This window comes from Podarcis bocagei (genome assembly GCF_964188305.1).
Source record: "Podarcis bocagei genome assembly, chromosome: 11".
Taxonomy (NCBI): Eukaryota; Metazoa; Chordata; class Lepidosauria; order Squamata; family Lacertidae; genus Podarcis; species Podarcis bocagei.
In genome coordinates this window covers 40,738,209-40,758,758 of record NC_138136.1, presented here as the reverse complement: position 1 = coordinate 40,758,758, position 20,550 = coordinate 40,738,209, and the positions used below count along the sequence as shown (strand labels likewise).

Below are 20,550 nucleotides of genomic sequence, written 5' to 3'. Positions count from 1 at the left end.
TATTGTAAATATGTTTTTAAAACTTTTTTTAAAAGTTTTGAGATAGGTAGTACAATATTAATCAATAAAACACGTATTCAGTATGGCAGCTTTAAGAGAATGAAAGTGGTGGAGGGGAATCATCACTGGTTTGCAACAAATCTCATTTCATTGTCATCCTTTGAACAAAGAATCAGTGCAAGTTTATATATGAATACCATCACTTGGTTAAACAATATCAAGCAGGATTTTTCTAAATAAGTTATTAGCTGGCACCATTCTTCAAGTTCTTCATTTGAAATGTCAAGTTTCAAATAATATAAATGTTCCCAACCTTTTAACACCATTGTTTGTTTTTCTGACTGCCTAGAATAACCTATATCCAGATTATGTTTTTGGCGGCTGCAAACAAGACACCTAAAAGGTTCTTGCGCTTATAAACTGAAGTTGGCCAATGAAGAGCAACCAAGCAGGAATAATAATAATAATAAATAGACATTTGTATACCACCCTTCATCCGTAGTTCTCAGGGTGGTTCACAACATACCGTATTTTTCACTCTATTGGACGCACCGGACCACAGGATGCACCTAGTTTTTAGAGGGGGAAATCAAGGAAAAAAATATTATTCCCCCCCCCAGACCCAAAGAGCAACGGACAGGCTGCGCGCTTCCTCTTTAGCCTTGAGCAGCATCTTTAGCCTTGCACAACGGGATGGATCGTGCCCGCTGACCACCGGGGCTGGACTAGATGACTCCTGGGGTTCCCTTCCAACCCTGCAATTCTGTGACCTCGGAAGTTGTTGGGGGTCTCCACCACCGGAGGCTTTTAAGCAGCGGTTGGGGGACCATCTGCCTGGCGTTCTTTAGCTGTGATTCCTACATTGTGAGGGGGCTGGGCTAGATGACCCTCGGGTGGCCCTCCCAACTCTATACAGTCCTACACTTCTGCGGCAGGAGATCCACAGCCACTTCACACAATGCCCACTCCCAATTTTCATTGGAGAGACATGTGGCTTCACTGTCTTGGTAGGTACCCCCCTACCTGCCACTCTTCCCTCACCCCACTTAAGCCGAGGGAATTCCTGCCCAGAGAAGCTCCCAGGTGAGGCAAGGGTTAAGATCTACCTCTGGTAAATGGCTTTGTATCCTCCCTCTTTCCCTTTTCTCTTCTTCTTCTATGCTAGTTCCTTCTCTTGTGTTTTGTTTAATCTGTTTTTATTGTATACTAAAATAAAAGCTGCAAAGTTTCCTTTTTTATAATATCCCCCCTCTCCAAACTAAAACGTTAATCTAGATAAAAACACTGATCCAGAGGAAAATAAGGGGGTGGAGAAAGGACGAAAAAAGAAAAAGAGGTAGAGATAGAGAGATTTTTAAAAAGTTGGCTTCTTTAGCCTTGTGCAGCCTCCCGCGGCTGGAGAGGCGCGCACGGCTAAAGAGGAAGCCCGGGCAGCGAGTGGGATGGATCGCGCTCGCTGCCCGGGCTTCCTCTTTAGCCTTGCGCAGCCTCCCACGACTGGAGAGATGGCGCAAGGCTTTTCTAGAGGAGGGAGAAGGGACTAACTGGCCGTGTCAGTCCCTTCTCCCTCCTGGGGAAAAGCCCGCAAGAGCCGCGCGAAGCTTGTGTGTGGTTCTTGGGGGATTTTCCTGCTTGCCTCCCCTCCTGCATTCGCTCCATAGGATGCACAGACTTTTCCCCTTAGTTTTTAAGACGGAAAAACTGCGTCCTATGGTGTGAAAAATACGGTAATATTACAATATAAAAATGGAAAAAAATGTGACAGCGTATGGTCTTAAATGAGTTAATTTGGAAGATGCTTATTCTCACCATCATAAATATGTACTAAGATCACAAAACTTCAAATATTTGGAACCTCAGTTTGTATCCATTTGGTAAGAGTCAGGCTCACCTCATACAAAGATGAGGATGCTCAAGTTTCAGGTTCTCACACTTCCCTCTCTCCTTCTTTCTGTGACGTGAATTTTAATCTTGACTGAACTATCCTGACTGACAAAGAGAAACGTCATTTGGTCTACTTCATAACATTTTTTATTATCTCTTTCACAGTGACACAATTAGTTTTTTTTTAATATGATTCAAGGAATTAAATAAGATATAATATGAACCCTTAGCTTAAACGATTTTGTGGCTTATTGGGCCAGCTAAACAAAGCTTAGCTTGCAGCTATATTTATTTGAACAGAAAAAAGCAAAGTAGTATTAATCATTTTTAAAGTTTTGAAAGTTACCTAAAGACACATGGGGTTGCTTGGAATATAAAGGTTACTTAAGATCAGAGGCAAGTTTATTAGTAACAAATAATCATGTTAGTTACAAACATGCACATCTAGCTATTGTTTGGTACTCTGTGGATACACCCAAACAAAGCTAATTATTTTATATTTACATTTGTTTAATTTGAGCCCCTGCACTCCCTACTAGGATGTTTTGTTGCCCTGGGTATGGTTTGTCATAAAAGAGTAGGATTTTAAAGCAAAGATAAGTAATAAATCAGTAGTTTCATTGAGATGATCAAAGTACTTTTTTTGTTTCTGTTTTTAAACTTCACCTTAGTTTCTGAGGCCAGGTGGGTAAATCAAAGGCTGAAGCAAGTTAAGTTGGTGTTAGCACATGATGAGTGACTGTGACCAAGTATAGAGTCATCCAGTTTGTCAGTTATAGTGCACCCTGGGACCAGTTTCAAAGATTCATTCTCCAACAGGATGTAGTCTTTTTATGGAGCAATGCCGGCTCCATTTCCTTGTGGGTAGAAGGAAAAGGTAGGGTAGTCTCCTGACATAAAAATGTGACATAGGTCATAATGCCAGCAAATGCAACAGGAATTTCTGTTCACCTCTTCCCCCAATGTGTTCGCCAAAGAGACTGCAGAGGGCTGTGAGACCTGCTGACACAGATTTAGGGGAGCATCACAGATGTTGCAGGGGAAGGAGATGAAGCGGAAATTCTATTGTACAAGCAGAAGTCAATTATGCAACTAGAATTAGTTATTTAGTCATTATCTTCTGTTTTTTATATATCATATTTTCATGCTCTTGAAACATACAGCGGAAATGGCATGTTGCATACCAATTCTGAGTTTCTTTGTTTCCAGTCTTCATCTTTGGAAAAAATGGTAATTGAACCAGCAGAGGGAGTAATAAACCCTTAGAACTATAGGTTTTGCTTTAGTCCTAGTTGGTTTCCTTTTGAATATCCTTATGAAAAATACAGTAATGTTGTATGAATCTAATCAATGCCTTGATCACTTTGGGCAATATTTTTGAAACAGGGTTCTGAGCAGAAGGGGTTGTCCCTAATTGCCCATGTCATACTGATAATGGCATATAAACAACGAAGTTAAAAGTTTTCTAGAGTACAGTTGTGATACTGTAATAGAAGAGGAAGATGAAATGACAGGAGGACTGTACAGGTTGTCTTTTTTCTATGTGCTGATAGGGTCCTAAGAACTGATGCACCATCTGTCATGATTTTTTGCTTTCACTACAGAATCTATTTGGAGTAATTAGAGTTGTTATCTGAATAAGCAGCTACTTGGCTAGATTAAGGAAGGCAGGGTCTCTTTATAAAAGCGTCAACTACTTGTTTGCAATTTTTAAGCTATAAGGGTGGATGTTTTTACGAAACTATCGATTCTTAGTACATTCATTGTCTAGTCGCTGATAAAACTGATTTTTCTCGTCTCCTGTCTTTCATCCCATTGTTTCTTTTCATTCTTTTCATTCTTTTTAAATGATGCTGTAGATTTATATTAATGTATACATTGTATGCAGTATTGATTAGATACTTTGTACCTCAGATTGGGGGGACGACGACTACACAGATACTGTATACAATTTGTATAAATACTACAGTGGCATGGTTTGTGGGAAACTATTGTATTCTTTGATAAAACACAAACTTGTAGAATTTAAGTGTGGCCAGACGGTGGCAGCATTGATTCAAAAAGCTTTAGATTGATGGCTTGTCTGTGCACTCTTATTTCCTCTTGGCAAACAATATTGAGAGATAGTCCATTTCTCCTGCCCTGTTCCATTTTAAAGAGAGATGCTCTAGATTTGGAACAGTACAAATACTTATTTCTTTATGAATCACTTCCCATAAAATATCTCAAAGTGAACAGCAACAATTTAAAGTGTCACATCATAATCACAATAACAGTGTAGAATCATAGAATTGTAGAGTTGGAAAGGACCATGAGGATCATCTAGCCCAACCCCCTGCAGTGCAGGAATCTTGCTCAAGTATACAGAATTGCATCAAGGAATAGAAACAGTCAAACTACAAAACACAAGAGAGTGGTAATAATACCAGTATTATCCTTGTGACAAATTGGCTAAAACACTAACACAATAAAGTAAAAATTTGAATAATGAATCATGATAGAGTGATGTTCATAAGGTCATTATAGCAATGCCTTATTCTTCAAGGGGCATGTGTTTCTGTAATTTGTACTTCCTTTATCCTCTTGCCTCAAGGCATTTCTTTTTTATTTTAAATAATTTGATCATAAATTTAGATTTCACTTACAGATCCAAGCACTACTACCATTTCCCCATTGCAAATAGAAAAATAAGAATTTTGTTTTAGCAGAAATGTGCATTGGCAGAGTACTAAAATTGTACTCCTGTTGACCACCATCTAGTATTTGTGGACAGATAATGTGCTATATCTAAATGTTTTTTTAAAAAAAATGTTCCATGAGGGTGTGTTTTTTGGAAAAGAACAGTAAAATAGGTATCTCTCTGTAGCAAGACTTCCCCTCACTTCAGCCTGACTTCCATTGTTAGGGAAAAAATAGCACCGTAGTCATAGCAGCTATTAAAATTCAAAATTGGAAACAAAAATTGCCTCACATCATTCTCATAGGAATGCATATAGAGCCTTAAAAATAGCTCTTTAAGAGTATGAGCTGCCACCACTCATTTTGATATACTGTTAACATTGATGCCTAACAAATTTTGATAACTTGTTCCTGGGTCAAAACAAGCTGGCTGTTTTGTTAGATTCTATTTAATGGAAATATTTATTGTATTTTAACTTCAGTATATATGATCACTCTATTATTTTTAAAAATATTTTTACTTTAAGTTGACCTCTTGTAGAGCCACACATCTGCTCTATGCTTTTGTAACCCCCCCCCCATCATAGGCAAATCTGTGCTAATAGTGGCTAAATTAGTGTAATATAATACTTTGACTTCATGAGAACTCTTCACTGGACAGCTTTTAATAGTCCAATAAAAATCTGATGTTTCATCTGCAGTGTAAAGAATGGTCAAAAATCAGTTTTTCCTGTGATGGGACTCTGCCTTCAAAGAACCTGGGGGTCAGCTTCTGATTACATAGTATTGTAAAAATGCTGATTAAATGTATTCATAGGATCATCTCAGTTCCTAACTGCAAATAAAATTCATAAATTATTTTTAAGTCAGTGGTGGTATGCAATAATCTTGTTTTACAAGTTAACTCTTTTTACATTTTCTCCTTTTCTATATTCTGCCTCTGGGTTCTGAAACTTCAGATCCCTTTATTATCTGTTTTGTGGTGCAATAAGCAATCTAATATTGTTGTTGTGTTTTGCTGTCATATCTCTCCTTTATCTAGTTCAGTTTTATTTTAAAAATTTGTACACTGCTTAGTTTCCAAAACCTAGCAACATCATTTTAAAGTGTGGAGGAGAAAGAGGGATTTAAACCTTGATTTTAAGTTTTTGCCCAAGTAATTTCATTAGTCCAGTAGAATGCATATTTAGCTCTTGAAAACAGTATTGCACTTCTTTAATGAAATACACCTAGTATTCTGGAATGTTATTGTAATATGGTTACCCATTCAAGTTAATGTTAAGATCCTAAATTGGTAATTTAAAAAAGTTTTCCTCAGGAAAATAATTTCCTGATGTTGTTTTGATGACTCCTACATTTTTATTTTTAAGTAAGGATGTGGGATGTTGCTGGGCCTCCAACTCCTTCATCACCCCAGACCAAAGGCCATGTTGGCTGAAGTCTATTGAAGTTGGAATCCAGCATCAGCTGGAGAGCCAGAAGTTCTCCATCCCTATTCCAAAACCCACTTTAAGAATACTGGCCACAATTTTTAATATATGAAGAAGCAGGCGCAGGAATTCTGTGTGCATTTGGGCCACAAGGGGAAAGGAGGAAGCTGATGCTCTCATGTTTGTATGTCCTGCAGAGGTGTCTTGGTAATATGAAGATCCAGGCATGGGAAAGGGTAGGTTGGATTTGGGTACTAGGAGTGGTGTTTCTTTTTGATTTACCCTTCCTTTGCATCCCAATGGCTTGTTTGGAAACAAATCCTGACTATCATCTTCCAGTGAGTGATACATAGTCTCTTTGTGAAAGTTTCACTGACATCTGTACAGTTCTATGCTGTGTTCTAGTTACTGAGGAATTTTTGCCATAGATGTTGCACATAGTAATGTGGTGGATTTCTTTGTTTTATTGGCCCCAGGGATGCCTTGAAATGTGATAAGATTTACATCCAGCATATTCTATCTTGCTAAGGCCTGTTTGCAGTGACAGGATTTCAAATGGTTTCTGGAATGCATGCATAATCTGTAGCAAAAATGGCACAGTGCAGCTGGTATTAATGAGCTTTGTTTACTATTTGGAGGTTTTAAATAAATTATTTCAAAACTCAAGTGTAGTTTTAAGTGCTTGCCAAATGGCACTTTTTGTAATTCAGATTCCATTGATGGGAATCAGGGAAAACATTAGAAATGATTTCTAAATCCCCATTCTCTTACACTTAAAAAGAACAACACATTTATAATAGCACTTTAAGTAAAAATGGAAAGTGTCCTAGAGTAATTTTTATGGTGCTGAGGAGAGAAGGAGATTGATGTTCAGCATGTTTGGTATAAATATGATACTTTGTATTCTTGTGCAAGATAAGGAAGTCATCAATATCTTTTTTTAATAGTTTAAATTATGGAGTAATATATGAAATTAGAACACACTATATGCTGCTATTTCTCCGATGCTTCTTTGCTAATATTTCATGTTAAGGCAGTTTGAATATTCTCTAGTGTTCTTATAAACAAAATTCTCACACAAATATAATTTCTAAGAAAGTTTAGTTAATTCGATGGATAAAGTTGCTAAAATGGTACAGCAGGCTTCAGTTTGTTATTAAATCATTGTTAACCTGCTTTTCCATTAAAAAGGGTCCCAGAATGACTTGCAGATAACAGTTTAATAAAACAGCTCCTGCCCTTAGGCATAGAGTCTAAAAGACAGTACGCAACGGGGAAAGGGGTTGGGAAAGAGGAGGAAAATCAAACCAACGGGTGTTATATTTTAGTTACAAAGTTCCAGCTGGGTTAGAAACAGTTCAAGAATTTGACTTAAGTGTTGGTCATTTTTACTGTATTTTATAATTTCATCATGTATATCACCATGATATTTTTTGAATGAGTTGTCGGGTTAGAAATACTTGTGTACAGTGAGGGGGGAAAGTATTTGATCCCATGCTAAATTTGCCCGTTTGCCCTCTGACGAAGAAATGACCGGTCCTGGGTAAAACCACAGAGCCTAGGACTTGCTGATCAGAAGGTCGATGGTTCGAATCCCCGCGACGGGGTGAGCTCCCATTGCTCAGTCCCTGCTCCTGCCAACCTAGCAGTTCGAAAGCACGTCATAGTGCAAGTAGATACAGTGGTGCCTCGCAAGACGAAAATAATCTGTTCTGCGAGTCTCTTCGTCTAGCGGTTTTTTCGTCTTGCGAAGCAACCCTATTAGCGGCTTAGTGGATTAGCGCTATTAGTGGTTTAGCAGCTATTAAAGGCTTAGCGGCTAAAAGGCTATTAGCGGCTTAGAAAAAGGGGGGGGGAGCGAAAAAAATCGCAAGACTCGCAAGACGTTTTGTCTTGCGAAGCAAGCCCATAAGGAAATTCATCTTCCGAAGCGTATCGAAAAATGGAAAACCCTTTCGTCTAGCGGGTTTTTCGTCTTGCGAGGCATTCGTCTTGCGGGGCACCACTGTAAATAGGTACCGCTCCGGCGGGAAGGTAAACGGCATTTCCGTTCACTGCTCTGGTTCGCCAGAAGCAGCTTAGTCATGCTGGCCACATGACCTGGAAGCTGTACGCCGGCTCCCTTGGCCAATAAAGTGAGATGAGCACCGCAACCCCAGAGTTGGCCACGACTGGATCTAATGGTCAGGGGTCCCTTTACCCTTTACCTTTATTGTAGCTGTGAGAGACAGAATAACAACAGGAAAGCCCCCAGAAACCCAGAAGACAAAAGTCAGAGAATGATGTGCATTATAATGAGTGAAATAAATATTTGATCCCCTATCAACCAGCCAGATGTCAGGCTACCTGGTATCTTCACGGTATGTATTGAGCTGAGATTAGAAGCACCTGCTGTAAGGGAGAGGTCTTACCTGTAATCCCAGCTCATTACAGTACCTGTACAAAAGACACCTGTACACAAATTAGCCACCAAGACCATAGAAAATAGTTGGTAACACACTACGCCTTGAAGGACTGTGATCTTGCAGAGCCTGCAAGGTCCCCTTCCTCAAGACAGCACATGTACAGGCCCATCTTCAGTTTGCCAGTGCACATCTGAATGACCCAGAGGATAACTGGGTGAAAGTGTTGTGGTCAGATGAGACCAAAATCGAGCTCTTTGGCATCAACTCAACTCGCCATGTTTGGAGGAGGAGGAATGCTGCCTACGACCCCAAGAACACCATCCCCACAGTCAAACATGGAGGGGGACAAATTATGCTTTGCGGGTGTTTTTCTGCTAAGGGACAGGACATCTTCACAGCATCGAAGGGACGATGGAAGGGATCATGTGTCATCAAATCTTGGGTGAGCACCTCCTTCCCTCAGCCAGAGCATTGAAAATGGGTCAGGGATGGGTATTCCAGCATGACAATGCCCCAAAACACACGGCCAAGGAGTGGCTCGAGAAGACGCACATTAAGGTCCTGGCCAGTTTCCAGACCTTAATCCCCTCGAAAATCTGTGGAGGGAGCTGAAGGTTCGAGTAGCTACACATCAGCCTTGAAATCTTACTGCCTTGGAGAGGATCTACAAAGAGGAGTGGGGAAAAATACGTCCTGAGATGTGTGCAAACCTGGTGGCCACCTACAAGAAATGTCTGGCCTCTGTAATTGCCAACAAGGGTTTTGCCACCAAGTACTAAGTCATCTTTTGCAAAGGGATCAAATACTTATTTCACTCATTATAATGCACATCACTCTCTGGCTTTTGTCTTCTGGGTTTCTGGGGGTTTTCCTGTTGTTATTCTGTCTCTCACAGCTACAATAAACCTACCATTAAAATTATGGACTGGTCATTTCTTCGTCAGAGGGCAAACGGGCAAATTTAGCAGGGGGTCAAATACTCCCCCCCCCTCACTGTAAATAAAGGAGGATCCAGGAGTCACTGTTAGCTTAGCTTAGCCAATGGCAAGGCCCTGCAGTCCCATCAGTCCTTCTACTTTAGCCTGATGGAATATACTTGAAAACTGAATTATGTTAGCCAGTGCTAGAGATGATAAAAGTCTGCATTCAAGTCAGGTAGTGGAATTGGCAAGTGGAATATCCAGAAGAAAATTGTTCTGGGAAGACTGGAAAAATAGAAATAGCCAGACCTCATAAAACATGCATGCAAGTGTATGATACCTTTATGCCTGTCAACCTAAAAAACTTAGATATTATCACATCTGGATTTTATTTGCTTGCTGAGATGACTGTGTTTACATTATTCCTGCAGTTTGCTTTTGCCAAGGCTATTCACAATTGCCTATTATTCTATAATTCATTTGTATACTAGTATTACATTTGTACAGTAACATTAATTTTAATCACAGAGTTCCATGTTATGTTAAGCATTCCACATTTGTTTCTTGAGTGAGGCATTTGCTTCATTACAAAAGGGGGATAGTTGCATTTAAGTGTTGGTCCATTTTTTAAAAAATGAAATTAAAAAATCCATCTGTTCATCTGTCACGTGGATGAATGTGCATTATCATATTTTAAATTGACATCTTAATCTTTATGTTTCTTAACTTCTACTCTGCTTTTTCCCTACAATTCTTATTTGCATGCAGAAAAGGATCATAAACTGTCTAAAATAGCACTGTTTCTCCCCTATCTTTTAGAGTCTTTTTTGCAACATCTCAGTGACCTATCAACCCATGGATAGCTGTTTTAATAGATCAGGCTTCCTCATACTCGGCCCTCCAGATGTTTTGAGACTACAATTCCCATCATCCCCGACCACTGGTCCTGCTAGCTAGGGATCATGGGAGTTGTAGGCCAAAAACTTCTGGAGGGCTGAGTTTGAGGAAGCCTGCTCTAGATGGCCATTTGTCTTTTCTTCTATAGTCCTAGCATGGTCGTTAACTTGCTGGTTAAACTATTAAAGACTGGTATCCTTCCCTATGTGAATGTAGTATTTCTCTCAGCTTCCATTGTTTGACAAATGCAGAATATTTTAATTGTTCATAATTTATATTTGCAGTATATGTTAGTCCTTTTTGAATTATTCAGGCCATTTTCAGTGATATTGCAACACTGTGAATTAAGACTGTATGAAAATAAGGAGCTGTAATAAAATCAAGCTTGATGGACCACACATTGCTCATCTTAGAATCAGAGGGATGTAACCTTTTGCATATGAAAGGAGGCAGGACCTTTTATCTAAAAAAGATAGTTAAAACAGTAGTCCTGATTAGTGGTATGGCCATATTAGGGTGGTAAATGAAATTGAAATATAGTTTCTATCTAGTGGAGAGTTCACCTTTACAACACACATGTGCAATTCTGGTTCACACAGAACTTTCTCCCTTCTGTATGTATGCCAAAGCCATTCACTTAGCAAAAATCAGGAAAAAATGAATGTATAAAATGACCCCTTGAATGCTGGTGAACAAGAGGCACAAGAAAGGAAAGGGTACTCAAATATAAAGAGAGAATACATTATAAAAAGGGAAATATATGATTCTGAGCCTTGGATTCATCCAGTGGAGATGAGTGATGCATTGTTAAAGATGACTGAAAGCTGTTAAGAACTCTTGAAAAACATGAGTAAAATGTAAAGAAATGTGCAGTGCTATTGAAAATTGATGTGGGAGACAATGTAAAGAAGTGGTGTGTGAGAGAGAAAGAGAGATATGTTTACAGACTGTTGAAAAACAAAAAAACATCACCACCACAATGCTACATTGGAAATCTAGAAAAAGAGTGACCATGGGTAACTAGTAAAACACCAACATTGAAATGCTGAATGGCATTTAGCAGATTCTTCAAATAAGTATTTGAGGAGAAGAATGTTAATAACACCATTCAAAGATGTTTGAGGGCTCTTTACTTAAGCAATTACTTAGGAAATGGAAATATCTACGTAGTGAAGGGTCAAGGCCAAATTAACCAGTAACTTTATTGCTAGTGAGAAAGTAATGTATTTGGGAAGAGTTAAGTATGGGAAGGCATGCTTCATGTATTCACAGAGGCTACCAAGCACTCCAACAAAGGCTTTGTTGCCTCACCAGTGGTAACAACTTTTATTAGCGAATACATATTTGTTTGCAAATACATTTGCTTGCCAAGAACTTTTAATACTCAAATGTCCCTTTTTCTAGTTTTTATAGCTTATGCAAATAAAATATTTTCTCAGGCAGAGGCAGTATACTGTTTGTGAGAAACTCTTTTTTTGCAGAGGCCATTGCTTTATCTAATTTTGCTCACATTCCTCAATATGTCACACACTTTGGCTTAGAGGAGTGTTGTAAATAAAAATATGCCCTTTTCCCTTATGGGGTATCCAAGAGCCCATATAGAGTCCTTACATAGGTTCCCTATTGGTAGGAGAAAATAACAGAGGCCAACCAGAGAATATTGAGAAACAAAGCAGCTAGTAAGCTTGATCCTTATTGATCTGTTGCAACAGGGTGCTCGCAGGAGAGGAGGAGGACCCACAAAAATGCTGTGCAAGGGCTTATAAAGACTTTTGAAATTCCCATCCTGTAGATCAAGACCACCCCCAGAAACATTATTCATACATCACAGAAGGGGTGTAACCTAAGACCACCCCTCGTATCCCACCTACATCACAGAAATTTAAATGTTGTTTTTCTCTTGTCCTTGTTTATTTCCTGTCTGGCAGGTTACTTGATTGGATTTCCTTGGTAGCCTGGCCATTCTTTTGTAATGATAAGGCTCACACCCTTATTCAAACACAGACATACTCTTAAGACAGGATTTTTGAAGGAAAAGACAGTGGGGAGGTTTTTCCACTTTGACCATGCAGAGAAACATTTGCTCAGTTTAGGAATCAAAAAATGGCTTCAGGTCAGTTTTCCTGTGCTTGATCTATGTATGTGCAGTTATGAACATTACCATATACCGTATTTTTCGCCCCATAAGACGCACCGGCCCATAAGACGCACCTAGTTTTTTTGGGGGGAAATAAAGGAAAAAATTTTTATTTCCCCCCCAGGTGCGCTGCGCTACACCAGGAGCTTGGGGCGTGCTGAGCTCAGCGCGCCCCAAGCTTCTAGGTGCGCGCAAGCAGTCCGCTAGCCTTGGGAGAGCCGCGGGGCTCTCCCAGGGCTAGCGGACCCCTGCGCTACACCAGAAGCTTGGGGCGTGCCGAGCTCAGCGCGCCCCAAGCTTCTGCGTGCACGCAAGCAGTCCGCTAGCCTTGGGAGAGCCGCGGGGCTCTCCCAGGGCTAGCGGATCGCTGCGCTACACCAGAAGCTTGGGGCGTGCCGAGCTCAGCGCGCCCCAAGCTTCTGCGTGCGTGCAAGCAGTCCGCTAGCCCTGGGAGAGCCGCGCGGCTCTCCCAAGGCTAGCGGACTGCTTGCGCGCACCTAGAAGCACAGGCTGCCGCCCCAAGCCTCGCGCACCCGGTGGGACCTCCTGCCGGGTGCGCGAGGCTTGCAGACTCTCGCCCGAAGCAGGGGGAGCCCTCCCGAGGGCTCCCCGTGCTTCGGGCGACAGGCTGCCGCCCCAAGCCTCGCGCACTCGGTGGGACCTCCTGCCGGGTGCGCGAGGCTTGCAGACACTCGCCCGAAGCAGGGGGAGCCCTCCGGAGGGCTCCCCGTGCTTCGGGCGACAGGCTGCCGCCCCAAGCCTCGCGCACCCGGTGGGACCTCCTGCCGGGAGCGCGAGGCTTGCTGACACTCGCCCGAAGCAGGGGGATCCCTCCCGAGGGCTCCCCGTGCTTCGGGCGACAGGCTGCCACCCCAAGCCTCGCGCACCCGGTGGGACCTCCTGCCGGGTGCGCGATGCTTGCAGACACTCGCCCGAAGCAGGGGGAGCCCTCCGGAGGGCTCCCCGTGCTTCGGGCGACAGGCTGCCGCCCCAAGCCTCGCGCACCCGGTGGGACCTCCTGCCGGGAGCATGAGGCTTGCTGACACTCGCCCGAAGCAGGGGAAGCCCTCCGGAGGGCTCCCCGTGCTTCGGGCGACAGGCTGCTGCCCCAAGCCTCGCGCACCCGGTGGGACCTCCTGCCGGGCGCGCGAGGCTTGCAGGCATTCGCCCCATAAGACGCACCCCGATTTCCCCTTCATTTTTGGAGGGGAAAAAGTGCGTCTTATGGGGCGAAAAATACGGTATCTAGACCTCAAAATTCCTATCACAGGAGCAAGCACAAAGGTGTGAACTATAGTACCAAATGATTGGACCATGGTCAGTTTGCCAGATTTGCAAAATAGCAGCAGGAAACTGTCTGCAGAGATGGGCTTTCCTCTCATGAGAGTTCTAGCTTGAAAAGCTGGGTTTCAGTCAACAGTAAATGGGTATTAGCTGGAAGGGGAGATTGAACGCTTTATAATTGGAATAGAAAAAGAGGGCAGTTGTGCCCTTGAGAAAGTGAGGTGCATGGAAATAATATGGAGTACAGTATTAGGGTGAAGTTTATTGTGAAACTTGGTAGAGTTGGGAAGACGAGTCTTGGGTGGAGCTGTGAACCATTTCTGTTTCATTTGTCTTTGGACCAAACTGTATGTTGCATCATGTTAAGTGTGCTTAAGATCTGAACCAGGGGTTTGCACCAGTTTCCCTCTCAATCACCCTCTGTCCGATCTTCTATTTGTTCCCAAAGGTGTTGTTTATTGCAAATATGGTGCATGGTCAAATAGTTCTGAGGTGGCATTTTTAAATAGGAGATGCACAGATTTGCATAGAGCCATACCTACCTTGTCTTCAAAATAAGCCAGTTTCAGCATGCTTTTGAAGAGGTGTGAGTAATGTAATATGTATTTGGTCCTTTGTCTCATTCAGGGATTCGGCTCTTTTCTATCAGATTTTACTTTGCTTTTTATGTTGTTACCTGTCACATAGATTTTCTTTTAGTCTACTGAAGTAGAGTGTTAGTGCAGTAGTTTTGTGTCCTCTCTCACTCTGGCCACTTTCTAAACATGTAAGGAGTATAGCTTCTTTGGTAAAATTTGCTGACTTAATTGTGTTTCCAATTTTATGTTTAGGCTATACCTTTTTTATTGCTATCTCCTATTACAGTACATAGTCAAAATGGATCTTTGTTCTGAGAGCCTATGATTATTCAAAAATCCACAGCTACTGACAAAGCACTGCAAGGGATCAGATTCAGGCTGCAGAACATATCATGCTCTGATGCTCCCGTAAATCAATAGAGCGGTGTGTTCTTCCCTAACGTTGGCTACCCAGAACCACTTCTGATATGTAACCTGCAACGCCTGTATGAATGGTAACCTTTATGAAGCCCCACATATAATGTCTATGAAATAAGAATTATTAATCTGAACAAGGTGTTTTCTAAAGAACGGTAAGAAATTTAAATGCATAGGAGGTGGATTGAATAGAAAAGTATACTAGGAGAAACTTGCATTGATTTCAAGATGAGGTTGAAAGTACTAGTAGGGTAAGATTGAAGGAAATGCCAATATTGATTTGCTTTTGGAAAAGAAATAACTAACTGTCAAGTTGTCTACTGGGTGATCTATTTAATATATTTTTCTTATATTTTAATTCACCCTCTCTCATCTTACATATACATAAATCTGCAAATATTATGCACAAAGAAAGAACTGTAGGTTATTAAATGGTTATGATTTTCATCTCAAGTTGCACATATAGATTTACAACTCTGAAGAGGATTAAATACTTGAATTAACCCCATTTAACAGTGCAATCCTAGGCACATCTACTCAGAGGTAAGGCCCATTGAATTGAATTGGGATTCTTCCCAGATAAGTAAGAATATGAGTGTGTCCCAAGATTTATTGTATGAAATGAGACTAAATTCAGTCCATGCATTTTTAAAAATCTTACCTAAGCTGAAGGGGTATGGGTGCTATGCTTAACCCCCCCACCCCCGCTTTCTGCTACTACCTATATTATACTTGTGACTTCTTACCAAGGAGGATATATATGCCTCTGTCAGAAAGATTTCAGGTTTATTTGTATATGATGAGTTCCCAGAAGTTCTAAGAAGTGGTAGGATATCATATGTCCTTTAGAGGAAGAAGCACCCCAGAGAATTATGAAATCGCAAGGCAGGAGTACATTCAGAGAAAGAGGAACTCCCAGATTGACTCTGCCTCATGCAGCAATATACAAGACTCCTTAAGGCTTCTATGATAAGTGTGGGGCTTGATCTCTTTTTAACCACTGCAGCAAGTATTCTCCCATCAGAGTTTGTAGGAGGGGCAACTGACCTTCAGGTTTTCTTTTTGAGGAAGATCAATCATCAAACCACTAAATTGGAGGAGTCTTCAAAGCCGTCTAGTCCAATCCTTGATCGGGTTTTCCAGCACTTGATCTGAAAGTCTTGCCAGTATTCAGTCTGTTCACCTTCAGAATAAATCCAAGACAATGAAGTAATTCATGCATTATTGAGATAAGGGAGCAGAAAGAACAGGTCCCCTTTCTGCTGTCTTGACAGAGACACCACCTGTGTTCTTCTTCTCTTGCAGCTGTTGTTCAAAGTGGTCCAAAAGATTTGATAATTACCCACACAGGGCGTAAGAAAACCATGGTTCATGAAACTGATAAACATTTCCTTGTGTATGTTTTGGTGGCTCCTAAAGATAGTATATTTCCTTAATCAGGGGATACCATTGCACTTGAGGTCAAAAGTGGCCTGTGTACCAAAGTATATGCAACAATAACTGTTTAACTCTGCTCTTGACTACAGCCTCCCTCACCTCACCCCATTCTCATTTTCTACACACACACACACACACACACACACACACACACACTTTGTCAAGGGCACAAGGGACCCTAGGTACACCTCTGCCTCCGGAGCAGGAGAAAACAAGCTTGTTCTGTCTTCCATGTGACAGCCCTTTGATATTTGAAGATGTCTATCTTGTCTCCTCTAACTCTCCTCTTATCCAGGCTAAACATCCCCAGCTCCCTCAACTGTTCCTCATAAGGCTTGTTTTCCTGACTCTCGTACAGAGATTCTCCACTTTGACTTTTAGTAGGGTTCTATCTGAAATTGATTTTTCTTCATACAGGCATGGAGAGCCTGCTTGTGTCATTTAAATAATGTTCCCTAAGTAAAAAGATCTCTGATGGTTGCTATTCCTCACATTTCTGCTTCTATTTTCTTCTTCTGTATGGAGTAAATTGTTGCTGCTGCTGAACAAAAGGTTACTTTGAAGCATAATCATATCTGAGAACACCTCTCTCAGATGTTGCTTCATATGGATTAGGATACATCTCAGGGCCATCCCAGTTATCTACCGTAGTTTTCGCTCTATAGGACACACTTTCCCCCCTTCAAAAATGAAGGGGAAATGTGTGTGCGTCCTATGGAGCGAATGCAGGGGGGAGGCAGGCAGGAAAAGCCCCCAAAAGCCACACACAAGCTCCGGGCGGCTCTTGCGGGCTTTTCCTCAGGAGGGAGAAGGGACTGACGACGCGGCCAGTCAGTCCCTTCTCCCTCCTCATAGAAAAGCCCACAGGAGCCACACACTCCTTAAAGGGTGCACGGCTCCTGTGGGCTTTTGGGGGAGGTGGGGGTATTGCCATAGCCGCGCGCAGCCTCTCCCTGCCGGAGAGGTTGTGCGGGGCTAAAGAATCCATAGCCCCGTTCAGCCTCTCCCGGCTGGAGAGGTTACGTGCGGCTATGGCAGAAGCCAAGACAGTGAGCGGGATGCGTCCCGCTCGCTGCCTTGGCTTCTTTGCTCTTTGGGGCGGGGGGGGGGGGCTTCCCTGGCAGCCCCAAGAAGCTCGCGGAGCAGCAGGAAGGCTGCGCGCCTTTCCGCTGCTACCCGACCTGCCCTTTGGGGCTGGCGGTGGGCTTTTCCCCGCCAGCCCCAAAGAGCAGGTTGAAAGGAACCCGAAGCTTCCAGAGCGGAGCAGGAACTCCCGCAGCGCTCCGGAGGCTTCGGGTTGCCTTCACTGAAGCCTGGAGAGCGAGAGGGGCCGGTGCGCACTGACCCCTCTCGCTCTCCAGGCTTCCAAGGTAGCCGCCTGAAGGTGACTGAACACACCTTGAACGGCACCTTGTTTTAGAGGGGGAGAACAAGGGGGGAAAATTCTCCCCCTCTCTGCGCAGTGCCTCCTGCCGCTTCACTGAAGGGGCGCTGGGCAGAGAGGGGGAGAATTTTTTTTTTTGTTCTCCCCTCTAAAACAAGGTGCGTCTTATGGTCGGGTGCGTCCTGTAGAGCAAAAAATACGGTAAATATGATGTCCTGCCACTCCATTGAATGTAAATTATGTTCAGCAGTGCTGTTCTGGGTGCCGTCTTTGGGGGCGATCTTAGGCTACATGCAGTGTTAGAAACAGATATGAAAGCTAGGAGCTAAATGGCACCTTAAATCTACGTTATGGGCGCAACAATGGAATGCCTAGGCACACTTATTTATAACAATACAACAAAGCTGAAAATGAGTGAACTGCAGCTAAAATTATGTTCATTTTTCACATGGTCTAATCCTTCCCCTGCCCAGCCCCCTAATATTCTTAAGAGGGTCTCTTCTCCAGTCTTCAGAGAGTAGCTGGAAGTGGGAAGACAGAAAAAGCTCCTCCTTTCCTTCCACTCTGAATTTTAATCAGGAATCTTAGGTGTAGTACTGCACCCAGATCTCAGAAACTGCTCGCGCTAATGAAATTCCTCGTCTCACAATGCTCCTAGAACAATGGGAATTTCAAACACTGGCTACATGTGAGTATATCTTCATGGTAGGATTGTCTGATACCTTAAGAAGATTAGGTGTGTTCTGGCTTAGGGGCAACACAGGAGAGAGTCAGTAGTTTTGTTTCCATACTTCCCTACATGCTGAGCTGTGTAAATGATGAAGCAATCAAAGAAAGGCATTGCAATCTCCCTGCAATGATTGTGGCAAATCAGGTACTGAGTAAAATTCTCTTATTTGTGGTCTGGGACTGCCAACTGCAGTGCAAGGGTGATGGGCTATGTCTGCTTCAGGGTCCAGTAATTTGACAGATTTAAGGGGGGGGGGAAAGTATTTTAACTTGCAAATTGCTGTGCAGCAGGAATCATTTGAACCTTCTCTAAATTAATTTTAAGTTTCACATTTGGATTAAAAAGTGCATCTCTGTGTGGGAGTAAGAACTGAGTATGTTGCATGTGATAGCTGATGTATCATCTCAAATCCCTGTGAGGCATGGAAGCCTTTTCACCTTTTAAAAGAAAACTACAGAGAAGCAACTAATCCATGGTTTCAAATACAGCTATTAGCAGAGCTGGAAGTAAAATGGAATCTCCTGAGGCCTTTCCCACATGGCTGTTAAAAGCAACACAATGGAATGAAATAAGTATGAAGAACTTGCTGTGATTCCCACGGTTGGTGAAATTTCTTGTACTGAGTAAGTGTGTGGAGGTTCAAACACTAAAAATGAGCTTTAATATTTAATCATCTGTTCTTCTTCTGAGACCTATACCTGATTTCTTTAAGATGTTATTGAGAAGAAATTATTATTTCTATGGTTCCACCATTAAATATATACTGACAATATAGGCATATTCATGTACCAGGATGCTAGGAACAAGGTATAAAATGTGGAAACTGTCCTTAAACCTTGTTTATAGTTGGAAATGATAATTATCAGATTAAGTCAAAAGTAGGCTGAAATGTTAGCTTTTGAGGAAGGATTTTAATGAATGGAGGAGGTAGCACTGTGCAAATGTCCAGGGAGGGAGTTCTGTGCAAGGGAGAATGGACAAAGCAGGATATACAGATTTGGTTGGTTGAGGATGGAGGAGCAGTAGAAGTCAAGGTAAAGACATAATGTAAAAAAGGGTAAAATGATACATTGTTCCAAGGCTGTGGAGAACTTTAAGGTAGAGACATTGGGTTTGTGGTAGATTTAATTGGATATGGAAAACATATCCTCTTTGGAAGAGAAGAGGATATGGATATGTACAGGCCATCCCCTCTTCTAACCCTACCTCCATCTATTGGATTTCTGGTTGCTCGAATACTGGGCCATCAGGCCTTCTAATGCAGTAACTTGATGCTGGCTTGGTTCATAATAAGACTTTGATTGCAGATGTGGGAGTGCTGAAACCTGCATGGATGAGCTTAGTGTTTAGGGATGTTTTTAATAACTGATGTTGTAATGTATTTTTAACCTTCTGTTGGAAGCTGCCCAGAATGGCTGGGGAAACCCAGCCAGATGGGCGGGGTAGAAATAATAAATTATTATTATTATTATTATTATTATTATTATTATTATTATTATTATTATTATTTTGATCTGACTCAGCTTTGGGTACTGAATGCAATCCAGGGTTGGCAGTGCTATGGCCTATAGATTGCCATTTTATAGTCATACCTCATGTTACGGAAGTAACGGAAGTAACAGAACGGATTACTTCTGGGTTTCGCCACTCGCACATACGCGCAAAATGACATCATGCACAGAAGCAGTGAATCGTGACACGCACAGACGTGGGTTGCGTTCTGTTCAGGTTTGCTAACAGGCCTCTGGAACGGATCCTGTTCGCAGCCAGAGGTACCACTGTACTCACCAGAAAGTGCCCCTGCAATGGGAGGGGGTTTGAAAACCTGCACCTGGTGCTGAGAAAAAAGACAGATTGGGATTCCTGTTGGTATATTTCTTACTCTGCTGCCTGACAGCTTCCCTGACCAAGGTAACTGTGGTGGTTGTAGTTGAATAACATCTGGAGGGTATCACGTTGGTTACCCCTGATCTAGACCCATTCTTGTCTCCATCTCAGTTCAGACTCAGTTTGGGGATGAAATTGGTCTTTGTCACCTTGATGGACTACCTTGATCAAGAGAGGGACAGGAGAGTGCCACCCTATTACTTGCTCTCTCAGTAGCTTTTGGTGCTACCAACTATGGAATCCTTCTGGACCAGCTTTGTGAGGTGGGAGTTAGGGAAACAGTGTTGCAGTGCTTCTGCTCATGCTTTTGGAGAGTAGCATTGGTTAAGTGGCAGTTATGCTGCGGAGTGCCCCAAGGTACTATTTTCTTCCCAGTGCTGAACAGCATCTATATAAAGCCACTGTGTATAGCCATTGGGAGATTTGGGGCAAGGTGTCCCATCTTAATACCTCCCTTCCATTTCATCCTCAGCATTACCCC

At 42.3% G+C, this 20,550-nt stretch overlaps 1 protein-coding gene and 1 long non-coding RNA gene across 2 annotated transcripts in view; one reads left to right on the top strand and one right to left on the bottom strand.

The window, feature by feature from the left end:
* NDUFAF2 (NADH:ubiquinone oxidoreductase complex assembly factor 2) overlaps nt 1-20,550 on the top strand; it is a 45,795-nt gene that overhangs the window by 3,604 nt on the left and 21,641 nt on the right. The window lies entirely within an intron of this gene.
* LOC308597431 lies at nt 1,831-20,103 on the bottom strand. The gene is made up of 3 exons (XR_014012977.1): nt 19,971-20,103; nt 15,679-15,814; nt 1,831-1,989 (listed from the first exon to the last, which is right to left on the bottom strand). It is a non-coding gene; the product is annotated as an uncharacterized lncRNA (long non-coding RNA).